Source organism: Anolis carolinensis, unplaced genomic scaffold (genome assembly GCF_035594765.1).
Source record: "Anolis carolinensis isolate JA03-04 unplaced genomic scaffold, rAnoCar3.1.pri scaffold_13, whole genome shotgun sequence".
Taxonomy (NCBI): domain Eukaryota; kingdom Metazoa; phylum Chordata; class Lepidosauria; order Squamata; family Dactyloidae; genus Anolis; species Anolis carolinensis.
The window spans coordinates 4202727-4221466 of NW_026943824.1; the positions used below are offsets into that span (position 1 = coordinate 4202727).

At 42.0% G+C, this 18740-nt stretch overlaps 1 protein-coding gene across 1 annotated transcript in view; it reads right to left on the reverse strand.

Annotated features, from left to right (window-relative positions):
- The window catches only part of elfn1 (extracellular leucine rich repeat and fibronectin type III domain containing 1), a 364525-nt gene that overhangs the window by 267908 nt on the left and 77877 nt on the right, over window positions 1–18740 (reverse strand). The window contains exon 2 of the mRNA XM_062964146.1: window positions 519–767. The gene's annotated coding sequence lies outside the window, so the exon portion shown is untranslated. The remainder of the gene's footprint in view (window positions 1–518; window positions 768–18740) is intronic.

Genomic DNA, 18740 nt, shown 5'->3' on the forward strand with positions numbered 1-18740 from the left:
GCTCGGTTATCCAAAGGCGCAGCGGAAGAGCCAGGTTTTAAGCAGCTTTTTGAATTATTAATAATATTAAAATAATATTATTACAGTAGAGTCTCACTAATCCAAGCCTCGCTTATCCAAGCCTCTGGATAATCCAAGCCATTTTTGTAGTCAATGTTTTCAATATATCGTGATATTTTGGTGCTAAATTCGTAAATACAGTAATTACAACATAACATTACTGCCTATTGAACTACTTTTTCTGTCAAATTTGTTGTATAACATGATGTTTTGGTGCTTAATTTGTAAAATCATAACTTAATTTGATGTTTAATAGGGTTTTCCTTAATCCCTCCTTATTATCCAAGATGTTCGCTTATCCAAGCTTCTGCTGGCCCGTTTAGCTTGGATAAGTGAGACTCTACTGTAAAATAACAAGAACAACAACAACAACAACAACAACAACAACTCAAATCACCATGTTGGCTCTCCCAAGGGTTTACTTAGCTATTTCTATGTATTTCGTGAACATATCTCACCTTTCTTCCAACGTGGGATCCAAGGCACCGTTCTTGTCATCGCTTTGAGTTGCTTCTGACCATGACCCCCTTTTATGGGGGTTTTCTTAGCGTGGTTTCTCGACAGCAGCTTTGCCATTGCCTTCCTCTGCAATCGATCGAGAGAGGTTCCATGGGGTTCCATGGCCAAGCAGGGATTTGAATTCTGGCCTCCGTGACCTGGTGCTCAAATCACTCCATTGTGCTGCCTCTTCCAAAACAGCATACAACCTTTTAAAACACAGTGCAATAAAAAGCTTTCAGTACAAAAGTTAAAACACATACCCAATTGTCAATCACTAGAGAAAAAAAGACCTCTGAAACATATTGAAACAGAAACACTTATTCCCCATTAAGTGCTCTATCTAGTCATGAAGACTATATAGAACAGTGGTTCCCAACCTTTTTTTAGTCCAAACTTTATAAGTGACTCCAAGGTGCTGGAGAAAAAACCCAGTGCCCGAGAGAGGACTTCTAAAACTTGGATTAAATCTTACGAGTAGATTGTATCATCGTGTTGACTTAGGAGTCACCAACCATAGGTGTCATTGACCTGTTGAGCAAGACCTCTTCGTGCGGGCATGGGCAAACTTCAGCCCTCCAGGTGTTTTTACCGAACCAATTAATCAGAGATAATGTTAGAACGATCATAAACACCATCGAGTATTACAAACAAAACCATCAAAAAGAATTAGGTCTTCTCTTGCTAGACACAGAGAAGGCCTTTGACAACCTCAATTGGAACTTCTTTAAATTATTATTCCAAGAATTTGGATCTTGCCCTCTTTGCAAAACAATAACTCCCAGGGTATTGTTGTATTGAGCCACACAGCTAAAAATGCATTCGTTCTCAATTCCATAGGTATCATCTTCTCAATGTATTTTCAGCAAGTTACATTTATTTAAAAATACTGTATTTGAGCATTGCCCTTGGGGACATATTTGTTTGCGCCATTCCTGTGTATGTGCATATAATATATTAGCAACTATAACCATGAAGTTTTTATATACTTATATATGTACTGATTCCCAACCTTTTTTTGACCAGGGACCACTTTGACCACGGACCACTTTGACCGGGGACCACTTTGACCAAGGGCCACTTTGACCAGGGACCACTGTCTAACATGAGTACCAAAAGGGTTACGAATCAGTTTTTGGTCAACTTTAGATTCAGTTTTGTTATTTGCCAAATAGTCACTGTTGAATGTTTTTATGTTGAATGTTTTTATATTGTGGAATGATATTTTTAAATTGTAAGTCACTCGGAGCACTCTGGTGGAGAGCGACTAATTAATAAATAAAGTGAAGTGAAGTGAAGTCATTAGAGATGCTGATTCATCCACGGAGATGGAAGAAATCAAAAACTGCATGATTAATGGGCAAGATATTTTGGACATACAATTAAACTAACTGAATGGGAAACAATTTGGAATTAAAAAAATAAAATAAATGTATTCTTCGGATCTACAAGAAAATTGGATGAAAATGTTTCATCGATGGTATATAACACCGAAACAAATTGGAATAATGTACAAAAATGCCCAGAATCTCTGCTGGAAATGTAAAAAGCAAGTAGGAACATTTTATCACGCCTGGTGGACCTGCCCTGAATCATCCAAATTTTGGAGACAAATACATGACGAAACACAATTTTTCTTAGGAAAAACCTTTCCGAATACTACCTTATTCGGTTAGGTTTAACAGAAAGTATGACAGACTTAAAAAGAAATGATGATATCTTACTAACTTTTATAACGATGGAGGCAAGAATGGCTTTCGCAAGATTTTGGAAACTACAAGAAATACCTATGAAAGAGCTTTGGATTGGAAAATTAGATGAAATTCATGACATGGACAGATTAACCTTCTTTTTAAAGGAAAATGGTGGAAGAATTTTAAGAACAACAGATTGGAAGGGATACGAGGAATACGGGAAGAAAATAAAGATTGGTTAAATAAACAAGGGTCAAATCACAAGGACAATGAAGAGTCTAAAAAATGTAAACAAATGATTTTATTAGATGGATGACGACGAGAAGAACAAAGAACAGAAGATCAAAATACCTAAATCTCCCTAGACCACATCATCTCTAGATTATCCAATATGGTTTTATGTGGGCGAGCAAATGGCGACTACTGGATGGCATATGTCCTGTATTAGAAACTTGAGCTGATGTGGTCTATCCAATGTAATTTTCTGAATCGGCACCCCAAATAACCCAACTGAAAAAAGGTTGGGAACCACTGGTATAGATGCACCTGGAACTGTTTGCTGGTCTGTACTGTAGTGTCTCAGAGACCCTCGAGTCATGACCCCGTAGCCATTATGGATCAGACCGAAGAAGATATGGGGTTTGTGCCGACTCAGCAAGATTCAGCTCCCTTCCAGGTGCCCCCTGTTGACAGTTTTAGTCCACAGTTAATTACAAAGGCCCTTGAATCAGAGCCTGGTTCTCCAGAGAGCGCTCCTTTTGATCAAAAATTGTTTTGGGAAACTTCTCGCTTGGAGAAGGAGAATAGGAGAAAAAGCACTAGATTAGCGGAGAAAGCAAGCGCTAATTAAGCCAGTTCCCTTGAGAGTTTCCCGGAGGCTTGCATCTGGCAAGTTGTTGACTTTGGTCCACTTTCCCTTGGGAAAAAGTGTCCAGGCGCCTGGTTTGAGGGGAGATTGAAGTCCCATAAAAGTTTTGTGCGCAGGCAGACCTTTGCGGTGTCAACGTGTCAGTTGAGGAATTCACATCGACTCTAGTTTCTGTGGCGCGCTACTCTCGAGTAGACCGGGCATTGCATCTCGTCTCTCTGCCAAGTCTGGACAGCGATTCAGCTCTACCACGACTAACCTTGCCTTGCCTTGTTATCCTAGCCTCGGACCTGAAACCTGGAACTCTTTGACAGACCTTGCTATAATCCCCACTCAAACAGCCTAAAAGTTTGAGTGTGTTTCGGTTATCGGATTTAAAACGTTGCACTCTAATATTGGACATCTACTTTCACATTACTGGACTATATTTGATCTTTACTGAAAGGACTATTGCTGGACTATATACTCTGCTTATTTTTGTTTGACTCCTTTTATTTCTTTAATAAAGATATTAGATTTATTGGCCTCCGTGTCTGGTTCCCAGTGCCCACGCTGCCCTGAGGCGTCACATGTACAGCCTCCAAGGGCAGCCCTGCATTGAATATATTATGGTAGTCTAGCCAAAAAGCTCCAAGGTTGTAAACTATAGCACCTGAACTCTGTTGTAAAGGAAAGGACCTTGGCAACAAATCAAACCATAATAGATGAAACATTTTTTTTCCTGGGCACAACACCTCAGGCCATGGCTGATCTTATTTCGGAAGAATATCCCCGATAACAACAGCTACAGATATTTTTAAAGAAAAAGAAAACTAGCCTCCCAGCTAATGCAGCAGAATAGTCTCCAAATTAGGTTTTCTCACAAAACAAGCAGCCTGACATTTAGTGACAAAGAAAAATAATCACAAACGAGGACTTTAAAGGGGGAAAAAACCCAACCGCGGCATGTTTCTACATATTCCGGATTCCGGTTTCAATTGCAAAAAAATAAAAAAGAAAAAGAAAGAAATATTAGAAATTCAATAATGGAGAAGATGGGTGAGGAAATGATTGAGAGGATGGGAACACGGATACATGGATTTTTAAAAGTATGGAGATCAAATTATATATATATATATATATATATATATATATATATATATATATTCTCTGTAAGTCAATAACACCCTGACTTCAAGCCTCATTTCATATTTTTGCAATAATGAGAATGTTTGCATGCCATAAATGGATCTCCGTTACGCCGGGATCAAAATGAAAATGGAAGAGCCAAGAGACAACGTGAAATATGATCATTTAAGCCTGGGTAAGCAGCCCGTTCCATCATTGTCACCGGAAAAGAGAAGAAAAATAGAAGGAAAAAAGGGTAGGAAAGCAAAGGGAGAAGGGCGGGAGAATGGCCCAGAAACAAAGTTTATTTTATCATGTGCCTCCTCTTACATTGATCTTATATTATGTTTTGGAAAGACATGACCTTCTCAGAGATCATAACCTTTTGGAAAAGCAGAATCTCCATAGCCATTTGGAAGCGTGACCCTTTTTGGAGGTCAATTGGTATCATTCACACTATCTGGAGTTGTAGTTTTACAGGCTCCCAGATCCCAGGAATCCATTGCAATGAGCTGTGAGAGTTAAAGTGGGGTCAAAATACACTGGTTTGACCACATAGATGCCCCATATATCCTTGTTGCTGTGGATTCCTGGAGACGACTGCCATCTCTGACCCATCCTTATGTTCTTCTATCACTCTTGCTTAAACTATCTCGAATCCCGACTCAAGAAAACCTATTTAATCAATGGGATTTTTCTGACTTGTTGTTGACTCGCCGTTCAAGCCATTGATCCGGCTCTCGCTGCTAGAATTCAAGCCAACGTTTGATTCAGCAGAAATGGATGTTTCAGATATATACAGTATTGCTCACCACGACTTTTCTTTTTCGGAACGGAATGGGCCACTTCAGCGAAACGTTGCCAATGTAATACAGATAATGCTGTAGTTCGGGCATGTCCAGGGCTCACTCCTTGCTGGCTGGAGGCTTTGCAGTGTTCATTTTGTGCTTGCTATATGTGGTTGTGCACATCGTTTTGAACCTTATCCTGCCAGATTTGGAACATTAAAGGCTTAAAGGAAAAGGTAAAGATTTCCCCTGATGTTAAGTCCAGTTGTGACCGACCCTGCAGGTTGGTGCTCATTTCCATTTCAAAGCCAAAGAGCCGGCGTTGTCCATAGACACGTCCAAGTTCATGTGGCCGGCATGACTGCATGGAACGCTGTTACCTTCCCACCAGAGCAGTACCTATTGATCTACTCACATTTGCATGTTTTCAAAATGCTAGGTTGGCAGAAGCTGGGGCTAACAGCAGGAGTTCACCCTGCTCCCCGGATTCAAACGTTGTCCATAGACACCTCCAAGGTCATGTGGCCGGCATGACTACATGGAGCGCCGTTATCTTCCTGTCGGAGCGGTACCTATTGATCTACTCACATTGGCATGTTTTCGAAATGCTAGGTTGGCAGAAGCTGGGCTAACAGCAGGAGCTCACCCTGCTCCCCGGATTCGAACCTGTAACCTTTCGGTCCACAAGTTCAGCAGCTCAGCGCTTTAACACACTGTGCCACCAGGGGCCCCCAATTAAAGGCTTATGATCATTAATTATGGGAGTTGTAGAGCCAGCATGATCACAGCATTGGGCAGGAGTGCATCTACACAGCAGAGTTAGTTCAGTTTGACGCTGCTGCAACTGCAACGGCTCAAAGTTATGGAATCATGGGAGTTGTAGTTTTACAAGATCTTTGTCCTTCTCTGCCAAAGAGTTCTGGTGCATCACCAAACTACACAGGTGGCGCAATGGGTTAAACCCTTGTGCCGGCTGAACTGCTGACTTTAAGGTTGGAGGTTCGAATCCGTGAGACAGGGTTAGCTCCCTCTGTCAGCTCTAGCTTGCCATGCAGGGACATGAGAGGAGCCTCCCAGCAAGATGGTAACACATCCGAGGCTCCCCTGGGCAACGTCTTTGAAGACAGCCGATTCTCTCACACCAGAAGCGACTTGCCTCACAATTAAAAAACCCAAACTACACCTCCCATCATTCTGTAGCACTAATCCAGGAGAGTTAAAGAGGTATCAAATTGCATTCATTATACAGTGTAGACGCGCAGGGGACGATCTAAAGATGAGATCACACAGAGAAGATGGAAGGAAACTCGGTTTTGCTGGCGTACTAAAGAATCGCGTTGTGTGCAAAGAGAACAGACGGCAGAGACAAATATTTTTGCAGAGGGAGCGGAAGAAAGAAATTAAGACTTAAAGAACCAGCGAAAACAAAGGGACAGATTTAGTTCGAATCTGCCGGCTCAGCGGCAGGCCGTGTAAACAGAAGCAGCAGATTATTCTACACACAAATATTCACGGCTCACATCTGTCTCCAAAAGTATGGGGACTAAAAATGCAGAGGCACAAAAGCAAGAGTCACAGCAACATCCTTGATGTTTCGCCGGCAGAGGAGGAAAGAAAACCAAGGGAGTGTGATCAGGATACAAATAGAGAGAGCTGCAAAGATGCATCCGGAGGTGCATGGACCTTGGGGTCTTCTCCAATTCTCTGATTCTATGGCTAAAAATAAGAGCCCCCGGTGGCGCAGTGGGTTAAATCACTGAGCTGCTGAACTTGCTGACCGAAAGGTTGACAGTTCGAATTTGGGGAGCAGGGTGAGCTCCCGCTCCAGTTTCTACCAACCCCAGTTTCTGCCAACCTAGCAGTTCGAAAACATGCAAATGTGAATAGGTAGGGAAGGTAGCAGTGCTCCATGCAGTCATGCATGGAGCACTGCTACCTTCGGGCTGTGGCATAGGCTGGAGAGCAGCTGCAATGAATCACTGCAGTGAATCACTCTGACCAGGAGGTCATGAGTTCGAGGCCCGCTCGGAGCCTATGTTTGTTTGTCTTTGTTCTATGTTAAAAGGCATTGAATGTTTGCTTATATGTGTAATGTAATCCGCCCTGAGTCCCTTTCAGGGTGAGAAGGGCGGAATATAAATGCTGTAAATAAATAAATGCTGTAAATGCCAGCGGCCCTTAGTGTTAGTCTAGACTAAGAGCCAAAACCAAACATCTGTTATAGAACTCCAATATACCGATGACAATGTAGTCTGTGCGCACTCAGAAGAAGACCTACAAGCCACTCTAAACACCTTCACAGAAGCATACGAGTAGCTCGGCCTCTCAATGAACATCGAGAAAACCAAAGTGCTCTTCCAACAGGCACCAGCTAATCCCTCTGCAATGCCAGGAATACAGCTTAATGGTGTCACATTAGGAAACGTTGACCATTTCCACTCCCTTGGCAGCCACCTCTCCACAAAAGTCAACATCGACACTGAAATACAACACCGCCTGAGCTCTGCGAGTGCAGAATTCTTCCGAATCAAGCAGAGAGTGTTTGACATCCGTAGAGATACCAAGGTGCTTGTTTATAAAGCCATTCCCCTCCCAACCCTGCTCTACGCCTGCGAAACGTGGACGGTCTACAGATATCACACCCAACTCCTGGAGCGTTTCCATCAGCGTTGCCTCAGGAAAATCCTGCAAATCTCTTGGGAAGACAGGCGGACAAATGCCAGCGTGCTGGAAGAAGCAAAGACCACCAGCATTGAAGCGATACTCCTACGCCATCAACTCTGCTGGACTGGCCACGTTGTCCGAATGCCCGACCACCGTCTGCCAAAGCAGTTACTCTACTCCGAACTCAAGAACGGGAAACGTAATGTTGGTGGGCAGGAAAAGAGATTGAAAGATGGCCTCAAAGCTGTGGCATAGACACTGAGAACTGGGAAGTCCTGGCCCTTGAGCACTCTAATTGGAGGTCAGCTGTGACCAGCAGTGCTGCGGAGTTCGAAGAGGCACGAATGGAGGGCTTAAGGGAGAAACGTGCCAAGAGGAAGGAGCGTCAAGCCAACCCTGACCGGGACCGCCTTCCGTCTGGAAACCGATGTCCTCACTGCGGGAGAACATGCAGATCAAGAATAGGTCTCTTCAGCCACCTACGGATACACCCCCAAGGTGGAGGACAATCATCCTCAAACTATGAGGGATTGCCTAATTAAGTAAACCAGTGGCCACATGACCTTGGAGGTGTCTATGGACAATGCCGGCTCTTCGGCTTAGAAATGGAGATGAGCACCAACCCCCAGAGTCGGACTCGACTAGACTTAATGTCAGGGCAAAACCTTTACCTATGGCTAAAAATGCTAACATGTGAACTGAGAATTGGTTTTCCTTTGGAACAAAGATTTCTATTCTAACAGTACCCTCTGCAGGCTGTCAAAGGGATTGCTCTTGAAAGACTAGAGAGACTGGCATGATTTGGGTGGCATTGCGGGATCAGGGTTGCCGTGGTGAATTTGGGGGTGCAGGCATTCATCCGGCCAATCCCTGCTATCAAAGGAGAGATGTTGATCCATAGCTGTGTGTCCAAGGTTTCCATTAACACCAGAAACAGAGAGAAACTGGATCATTTGAAAAGCAGTTGGGAAAGTGGGAAGGGAAAGGATTAATCGGGTCTGTTTCTGGCAAACAGAGAGAGCTGAAGGATGTGAAGGCAATGAACTGCATTCGGATGCCATCAATTTGGAAAGCAAGAAACAACATGAAGTCTGGAGAATGTAGTCCCCCCAAACTATATGAAGGAAATACCACTGTGCTTTTCCCTTTGCTACCATACTTGTTTCACTACGAGGACAGGACTGGTTTTGCTTAGAACTACCCTAAGCAACATAGCTGCAATATAAACTGTGATACAGAAATTTAGTCTGAAGCTAGTTATTTGCAAATATCAAGCTGTGAATATGGAGGGATCTCAAGGGAGCAGAGTGTGTCACAGAGGAAGCAAAAATCCATTCCTTTGATCTGTGTGTTTCTTTTACATTTGAAAAAAAATCAAACAAGCTTTGAGTTCTTTTGACTAGGAGTCAAGGAACATCAGGGCATGGATTCATGGGGAAGAACAGGGGAGTCTGCAGCTGTTTGCTTTTGCCTGATCTGACTGGGAAACACAACATCCTGCCCCTTCTCTCTTCTGCCCTTTCAACCTATATTTTTGCAGCAAGTGAGAATTTAGATCACCAATTTGTTTATCTCGTAACAGAAAAATGGAAGCCCAGTTTGGCTAAAAGACATGTCATGACTTTCTTCTGTTCTGATTGGCTCAATAGGCTCATAGGGAAACCTCATGCGGGCACACGGCTGCCTTTCTACGTGTAGCAAAGAAACAAAAGGCAGTCATTTTCGGCAGCGACATTGTTTGTTGAGTCAGAAAAAAATGGCAGCGGAGCCTGTGCCGTTACGGATGGCTGAAAGGGCTGAACCAGCCGAAGCCCATTTGTAAAAATGAAAATATGCACAACCCTAGTTAGGATATCTCTCGGTCTTTCCTCTGTCTTGTAATGCCTTTCCTTTTAAAGCAAGGATTTGCATTTGGGGTTCTAGCTTGACTGTTGTGACTCAGCAGCAGTTCCAGAGTGAAGATGAAAAAGGGGATTTTGGATTACAGATGCAGATGTCAGATGATGGGATTCATGATGAGTTTCAGAATGATGCTGTGGGGAATTATGGAATTCAGATACAGGCTGGTTTAGAAGTGCAGCCTGTTGATGAGTTCCAGATGCAGCCTGTCACGGATGAGAACCACGGAAACATTCCCAAGGGAAATAATGAGCTTGATCTGTCTCAGGCTCAGGTTCAGGTGCAAGATAATGGTAATGAGGAGTTTGGCCTTGATGGTCAGGGCGAGTCTGAAGTCCCGTTGCTCTCTCGGGCTGATCGTTTACAATGGAAAGGAATGCCACGGCGAAGTCTTAGATTAGCTGGGAAAAGGGAGGCCAGTGAAGGGAAAAAGAATGCATTTTTGGGTTGCTTTTAAAACAGTGTGTTGAAGGGGAAATCTTTGTCAAAGCAAATTCTCGCTTCATCTGGGTGGATGGTCTATGTCTTCATGCTACTTCTGCTTTGGATATACTTTTGTTCGTGAATCCTTGTAACCTTTGGATTTGTGTATCTTTGGGAATGGACTATTGCTTCTTATCTATGGATTATGGGATTTACTGACTCTATTTTGCAACTACCTTTGGAACTATATTTCTGCCTGCTTTGATATTATAAATATTCTGCTTTTGCTCAATAAAATTACAAAAGACTATCTACTGTGTGCTGCCTAGTGTCTACAGCAAGGTGAACTAGTCTGAGGTGCGACATTGACTTAGCTTCAGTAGTTACACCCAAGCAGACAATGCTACCACATCATTTCTTTTCCTAGGGTTGCCCAATATCCAATGCTGCTCCATTCTCTTTCTGAAATCAACTATCTCTGACGGCGATTCTATAAATGAGAGACCTCCAAAAGGTCTGGCTATGACAGTCCTGTCCAGGCCTTGCAAACAAAGAACCATGGCTTTATGTTGTCGAAGGCCTTCATGGCCGGGATCACAGGGTTGTTGTATGTTTTCCGGGCTGTATGGCCATGTTCTAGAAGTATTCTCTCCTGACGTTTCACCCTCATCTGTGGCAGGCATCCTCAGAGGTTGTGAGGTATGGAGAAACTCAGCAAGGAAGGTTTATATATATCTGTAGAAAGTCCAGGGTGAGAGAAGAACTCTTTGTCAGTTGGAGGCCAGTGTGAACGTTGTAGTTAATCACTTTAATTAGCATTGAATAGCTTCATCTCCTGGCTTCTTCCTGTCTGGGGGCAACCTTTGTTCAGAGTCGTTAGCTGCCCCTGGCTACCAGTATTAAAAAAACTCAAAAAACTGAACAGTAAATAAGAAGCAACACTCTGCAAACAGAAGAGATCCAGACATGGGAACCAGGGGCAGCTAACGACTCCGAACAAAGGATGCCCCCAGGCAGGAAGAAGCCAGGAGATGAAGCTATTCAATGCTAATTAAGGTGATTAACTACAACATTCACATTGGCTTCCAAGTGACAAAGAGTTCTTCTCTCACCCTGGACTTTCTACAGATATATATAAACCTTCCTTGCTGAGTTTCTCTATACCTCACAACCTCTGAGGATGCCTGCCATAGATGTGGGCGAAACGTCAGGAGAGAATACTTCTGGAACATGGACATACAGTACGGAAAACATACAACAAACCATGGCTTTCTTGGCTGAGTCCATTCCTCTTGTCCTACCATTTTACCAAGCATCACTGTCGTTTCCAGTGAGTCACATCATCTCATGATATATCCCAAGTAGGATGGCCTCGGTTGAGTCATTTCCACTTGAATTCTCCTCCAGCGCCACCATTTCAAATAAATTGACCTTTTCTCTCTTGCTTCCTTCATTTGCCCGTCTTTCACAGCCATAGACAAAAATCAGAAATACTACGGCATGGACAACCCGGACTTTGGTATTCAATGGCACTCCATCCTTTATCTATTTTAGATCCCTATTCTTGTTTCATTCTCTCTCTTTTTTTTCTCCCTCTCCCTGGACCTCTTCCCAGCCCATTCACTCAATCTTCCTTCTATTTAATTCAGTGCTATTTTTAGAGCTGGCTGGCACTTGTGTTGCATGCAACTATTTTTCCAAGCTGAACAGTGCGGTTTTCTTAGAAATATGGCTCTGTGGAGGGAGAAGCCATCTTTGGAGGACGAAATCTGGACTCAACATCCTTCAGGGAGCTGCACCTTTGCTTCACAAGGGAATAGATCAAGGGTCCCCAAACATTTTAAACAGGGGGCCAGTTCACAATCCTTCGGACCATTGGAGGGCCGGACTATAGTTGGCCACCGAGCAATAATAATAATAATAGTAATAATAATAATAGTCAGCTTTTCCTTCAATTTTGTCAAGGAACTTTCCATGCAATGTTTTGTTGTGCCAGCTGTCAGCTCTAGTTTGTAGTGCGGTTTTCTTGTACTGGTTTTTTGTCTGCTGTGCTTTGAGGAGTTTCTGATTTTTGACTTCAATCAAAGCAGGTTCTTCACTTTGCTTGACATATTCTGCCAGGGCATGTTCTTCTTCTTTGACTGCTTGTTTTACTTGTAAGAGTCCTCTGCCCCCTGATCTTCTAGGCAGATATAGCCGGTCAACATCACTGTGAGGGTGCAGGGAATGATGAATGGTCATGAGTTTTCTTGTTTTTCTGTCCAAATTGTCCAGTTCCACCTGTGTCCAGTTTATGATGCCAGCAGTATATCTTATGACAGGTATGGCCCAGGTGTTTATGGCCTTGATGGTGTTGCCTCCATTGAGCTTCCTTTTGAGAATTTTTCTGACCCTTTGTGTGTATTCTTTGCTGACCACACTTTTCACATGTTCATGCTTGATGTTGTCTAGCTGTAATATGCCCAGATATTTATAGGACCTCAAGATTGAACTTCAAAGACTCTGGCAGAAACCAGTGCAGGTGGTCCCTGTGGTGATGGGCACATTGGGTGCCGTGCCAAAAGATCTCAGCCAACATTTGGAAACAATAGGCATTGACAAAATTACGATCTGCCAACTGCAAAAGGCCACCTTACTGGGACCTGCACGCATCATCCGAAAATACATCACACAGTCCTAGACACTTGGGAAGTGTTCGACTTGTGGTTTTGTGATACGAAATCCAGCATATCTATCTTGTTTGCTGTGTCATACAACGTCGTTGTGTCAATAATAATAATAATAATAATAATAATAATAATAATAATAATAATTCCAGCATATCTATCTTGTTTGTTGTGTCATAAAATAAAATAATAACAACAACAACAATAAAAAAAGGGTTGGAAGAGACCCTTTGGGCCATTAAGTCCAACCCCCTTTTGCCTTTGTGCACCAAAAGCACAAGCGAAGCACCCCTGACAGATGGCCACCCAGCCTCAATTTTTATTATTATTATTATTATTATTATTATTATTATTATTATTATTAATAATAATAATAATAATAATAATAATAATAAAGAGGGTTGGAAGAGACCCCTTGGGCCATTGAGTCCAATCCCCTTCTGCCTTTGTGCATCAAAAGTACTAGCAAAGCACCCCTGACAGATGGCCACCCAGCCTCAATGTTAATAATAATAATAATAATAATAATAATAATAATAATAATAATAATAATAATAATAATAATAATGGTTGTAAGAGAAGAAGAGACCCCTTGGGTCATTTAGTCTAACCCCCTTCTGCCCTTGTGCCATGGGGGCCGGATAAATGGCTTGGATGGGCCACATCCGGCCCCCGGGCCTTAGTTTGGGGACCCCTGGAATAGATCGATCCTGTGCTCAGAGATCTACGGTGGGGTGCATCGGCTGGAGTTACATTCATGGAGAATACGCTTTCTCCAGCCTGCTTCTGCCCTGGAAAGAGGCAAAAGTACACTGGGAAAAAAAGGGGAAATAATGCTAAGATGGGGAGCGGACAGCACAGGGATTCATGGAAAGCAACTAATTTGGTTTCTCAACCCTAACTCAATTTATGCAGCAAGAAGGTATCTAATGAGCCAGGACATCCACAATGCACAGCTCTGCCCGTCAGTGTCAACTCTCTGGATCAATGAAAGATCCGGATTCCAATTAACAATTAAAAGAGTTTCTTTGGAAAACGTCATTCGTTCCCATTACTCAGCAGTGTGCTGTTCGTTGTCACAATTGGAAACAACATACTTTGTTGGTTCATCCCAGTGACAGCAGAACCATTGAATCAATTGCCGGGTTGATGAGCCGACACATTGGAAAATCCATTTAACTCATTACCTCCATAGCAAAGCAAGGCTGAACTCTTTCTAGAAGATGAGATGCCTCTACTGAGACTGCCATACTTCGGACATATCATGGAAGACATGACTAGAAAAGACGACAGAAGACAAGAGGAAAAGAGGAAGGTCCCATTCCAGATGGATTTATTTATTATTTATTTGCAGTATTTATATTCCGCCCTTCTCACCTCAAAGGGGACTGAGGGCGGATCACATTATACACACATAGGGCAAACATTCAATGCCCATATACACATAGAACCAAGACAGAGACAGACAGACGCAGAGGCAATTTAACCTTCTTCTGAGGGGATGTTTGATTCTGGCCACAGGGGGGAGCAGCTGCTTCATCATTTATTTATTTTATTTATTTACAGTATTTATATTCCGCCCTTCTTTCTCACCCCGAAGGGGACTCAGGGCGGATTACAATGAACACATAAATAACAAACATTCAATGCCAACAGACAAACAACATACATTAGACAGACTCAGAGGCATTTTAAACATTTTTCCAGCTTCACGATTCCGGCCACAGGGGGAGCTGTTGCTTCACTGTCCACTCGTGGTTGTACTTCCTCATTCCTTTCCTCGTGTTTTGCTGGCAGTTTTATGGTGTTGTAAATTAGCATCCCGCATAAAGCGTCCCTAAATTTCCCTAATTGACAGATGCAACTATCTTTCGGGTTGCTAGGTCAGCAACGAGCAGGGGCTATTTTTTTGTTTTTAATTGACGGGTGCTCACCCCGCCACGGGCTGGCCTCGAACTCATGACCTCATGGTCAGAGTGATTTATTGCAGCTGCTCAACAGCCTGCGCCACAGCCCGGCCCCTCAAACGAGGAAGGCGGAGTGGATTGAGCATTGGACTAAACTCTGGAGACAGGATTGACTTTCCCTCTCAGCCATGGAAACACACTCTCAGCCCCAGAAAATCTCATACTTCGGACATGACTTGAAGGCACACAACAGCAACATGAAGGTCAAAGATAATAGGAAAAGAAGAAGGTTGCCTTCCAGATGGATAGACTCAGTTGGAGAAGCCTAGGTTGCCCTGGGTATGAAAGACATGAGGAGCAGGAAAGAAACAATGTCTCACATAGGAACCAAGAGGACATTTAGGTGGTCATCACATTTGAGACTCTAGTTCAGGGGTCCCCAAACTAAGGCCCGGGGGCCACATGTGGCCCATCAAAGCCATTTATGCGGCCCCTGTGATGGCGGCTCCCTCCTTCTCCGCCTTTCCCGCCTCCTCCCTCACCTGTTGCATGCCTTCCAAAGCTTTGCGTGTTTATAATGGTATTTTAATTATTATTTAATTAATAATTTATTAAGGGGTCTTTGCCCGTGCTTTTGGTGCACTAAGGCAAAAGGGGGTTGGACTTAATGGCCCAAGGGGTCTCTTCCATAACTCTTTATTATTATTATTATTATTATTATTATTATTATTATTATTATTATTATTATTTTATTATGACACAGCAAACAAGATAGACATGCTGGATTTCATATCACAAAATTAATGATAATAATAATAATATTTATTATTATTATTATCACTATCATGACACAAAGACGCAGTATAACACAGCAAACGATATATATATATATATATATATATATATATATATATATATATATATATAGGATTTCGTATTACAAAATCACAAGTTGAACACTTCCCCAGCATTTAGGACTGTGTGATGTATGATGATGATGATGATGATTATAATTATTAACAACATTGAGGCTGGGTGGCCATCTGTCAAGGGTGTTTTGCTTGTGCTTTTGGTGCACAAAGGCAGAAGGGTGTTGGACTCAATGGCCCAAGGGGTCTCTTCCAACCCTCTTTATTATTTTTATTATGATTATGGTTATTTATTTATTTACTTACAGCATTTATATTCCGCCCTTCTCACCCCGAAGGGGACTCAGGGCGGATCACATTACACATATAGGCAAACATTCAATGCCTTTTAACATAGAACAAAGACAAACAAACATAGGCTCCGAGCGGGCCTCGAACTCATGACCTCCTGGTCAGAGTGATTCATTGCAGTTAATTGCACTGGCTTGCTCTCCCGCCTGCGCCACAGCCCGGACCCATGTTATTATTAACATTGAGGCTGTATCTCTTCCCGTTTGCTTTTTTTTTACTTCAAAATAAATACGTGCAGTATGCATAGGAATTTGTTTATAGGTTTTTCTTTCCAACTATAGTTCGGCCCTCCAATGGTCTGAGGGACCATAAACTGGCCCCCTGTTTAAAAAGTTTGGGGACCCCTGCTCTAGTTGGAAGAGGTCCTTGCTTTGGTAGGATTAGTGGAAGCCCTTCAAATCTTCCAAGGAGCTGCCTGTTTGGGGAATGAGTTCTATTCTAGGCAAAGAATTCCGCAAGTTGGATAGCTCCTTTAAAGTTCAGACTAAAACCAAGCACGGATTCGCCAGCCCCACCACATGGAAGCCGTCAGATGGGGAAACATGTTTCTGAATATCAGAATCTGAGTGTCTTTGGATTCTCTGAGCTGCAAAAGAAATGAAACAGCAACTGTCAGCTCCATATGGCGGCTGTTGGCCCTGTTCCGGTGCAAAAGTCAACACCTCCTCCTCAGTGATTTCAAAAAGCTTTCAACAGGCCTTCTCTGTGTTTTCAACAGGCTTGTTGAATTGTGGCTCGCAACTTCTTCTTCCCCTTCTCACGTCTCCCGGGATGTCAAGGAATATCTCTCCGTATGAATATTCATGACCAGTTTCCTATTATGCAGATTAACCTGATTTGGGGTGGCATTATTCAACAGTTCTCAGTTTGGTATTTGATTTGATGAATTATTAACCCATTAATTCATTATTCCATGTTTGTTAATTGGCTAATGTTGTGATTTGTGGCGGGTTCCGCGTTGGCACAAGCCTCAAGTGATGATGCGACGACATCATATTAAAAAGAGGTATTTTGTTGCATATTTATGGATGTTGAGACATGTGGGTTGTTCCTGACTTGATCACAAAGTTTGCTTGTTTTGGGTCAAAACATACCGTTTCCCCTAAAATAAGACATCCCCAGAAAATAAGACCTAGTAGAGGTTTTGCTGAATTGCTAAATATAAGGCCTCCCTCGAAAGTAAGTAAGACCTAGCAAAGTTTTTGTTTGGAAGCATGACCGCCAAACAGAACATGGAAATATTGGTAGTAACAAGAAATTCTTGATAGGAGTCACAGTTTGTCTGGTTATGCTGGTTTGTGATGACAACTACTGTACAGTACATAATAAATGTTCAATTTTTTTGTTCAACAATAAATGTGAATTCTTTTTCATGGAAAAATAAGACATCCCCAGAAAATAAGACCTAGTAGAGGTTTTGCTGAATTGCTAAATATAAGGCTGCCCCCGAACTAAGACCTAGCAAAGTTTTTGTTTGGAAGCATGTCCACGAACAGAACATGGAAATATTGGTAGTAACAAGAAATTCTTGATAGGAGTCACAGTTTGTCTGGTTATGCTGGTTTGTGATGACAACTACTGGACAGTATATAATAGATGTTCTTTTTTTTTTGTTCAACAATAAATGTGAATTCTTTTTCATGGAAAAATAAGACATCCCCTGAAAATAAGACCTAGAGCATCTTTGGGAGCAAAAATTAATATAAGACATTGTCTTATTTTCGGGGAAACACAGTAGATCTCTGATTCTGCCATACAGTAAAACATTAATTTTGTTGAGATGATGGACAAGATCCAATAAGTCCGTGAAATTGACAGAAGTTGGGCTTCCTGTTCTCGAAACTCCTTTTGAACTTCTGAACCCACTTGGCAATGGAAACCCAACCTTAGGCAAGTCACACTCCTTAGTTAGCTTCAGAAGAAGGCAAATGCAAACCCTCTTTGAACAAAATCCTGGAAAATAAATGTGCCTTAGGGACACCCTAAGTCAAATTATTTGAAGACACACAACGGCCTACATTTCACAAGATCCTATCTATGGATCTTATGGTGAGGAACCTCTTTCACCTTGAGGGCCAAACTCAACCACAGAGAAGTTCTTGAGGACCCCATACCTGCAATAGGTCAGAAGTACCCTGTTTCCCCGAAAATAAGACATCCCCAGAAAATAAGACCTAGTAGAGGTTTTGCTGAATTGCTAAATATAAGGCCTCCCCCGAAAGTAAGACCTAGCAAAGTTTTTGTTTGGAAGCATGCAGGATTGGTAAATGTACATACCATAGATTGTTGTACAGTAGAGTCTCACTTATCCAACACTTGCTTATCCAGCATTCTGGATTATCCAACGCATTTTTGTAGTCAATGTTTTCAATACATCGTGATATTTTGGTGCTAAATTCGTAAATACCGTAATTACTACATTGCATTACTGTGTATTGAACTACCTTTTCTGTCAAATTTGTTGTTAAACATGATGTTTTGGTGCTTAATTTGTAAAATCATAATCTAACTTGATGTTTAATAGGCTTTTCCTTAATCCCTCCTTATTATCCAACATACTCGCTTATCCAACGTTCTGCTGGCTCATTTATGTTGGATAAGTGAGACTCTACTGTACATGGAAATAAAGGTAATAACAAGAAATAACAATAATAATAATAATAATAATAATAATAATAATAATATAATAACTTTATTCTTGTATTTCACCTCCATATCCCAGAAGGGACTCAGGGCAGATTACACAGGGATAATCAAAACAACAACATAAATTTACATACGAACAGAAATTTAAAACAGTAATTTAAAAACAGTATAGCAATAAAATATAATATAGAAATTCTTGAAAGGATTCACAGTTTGGTTATGCTGGTTTGTGATGACAACTACTATACAGTAGATAATAAATTTTCATTTTTAAAAAATTCAGCCATAAATGTGAATTCT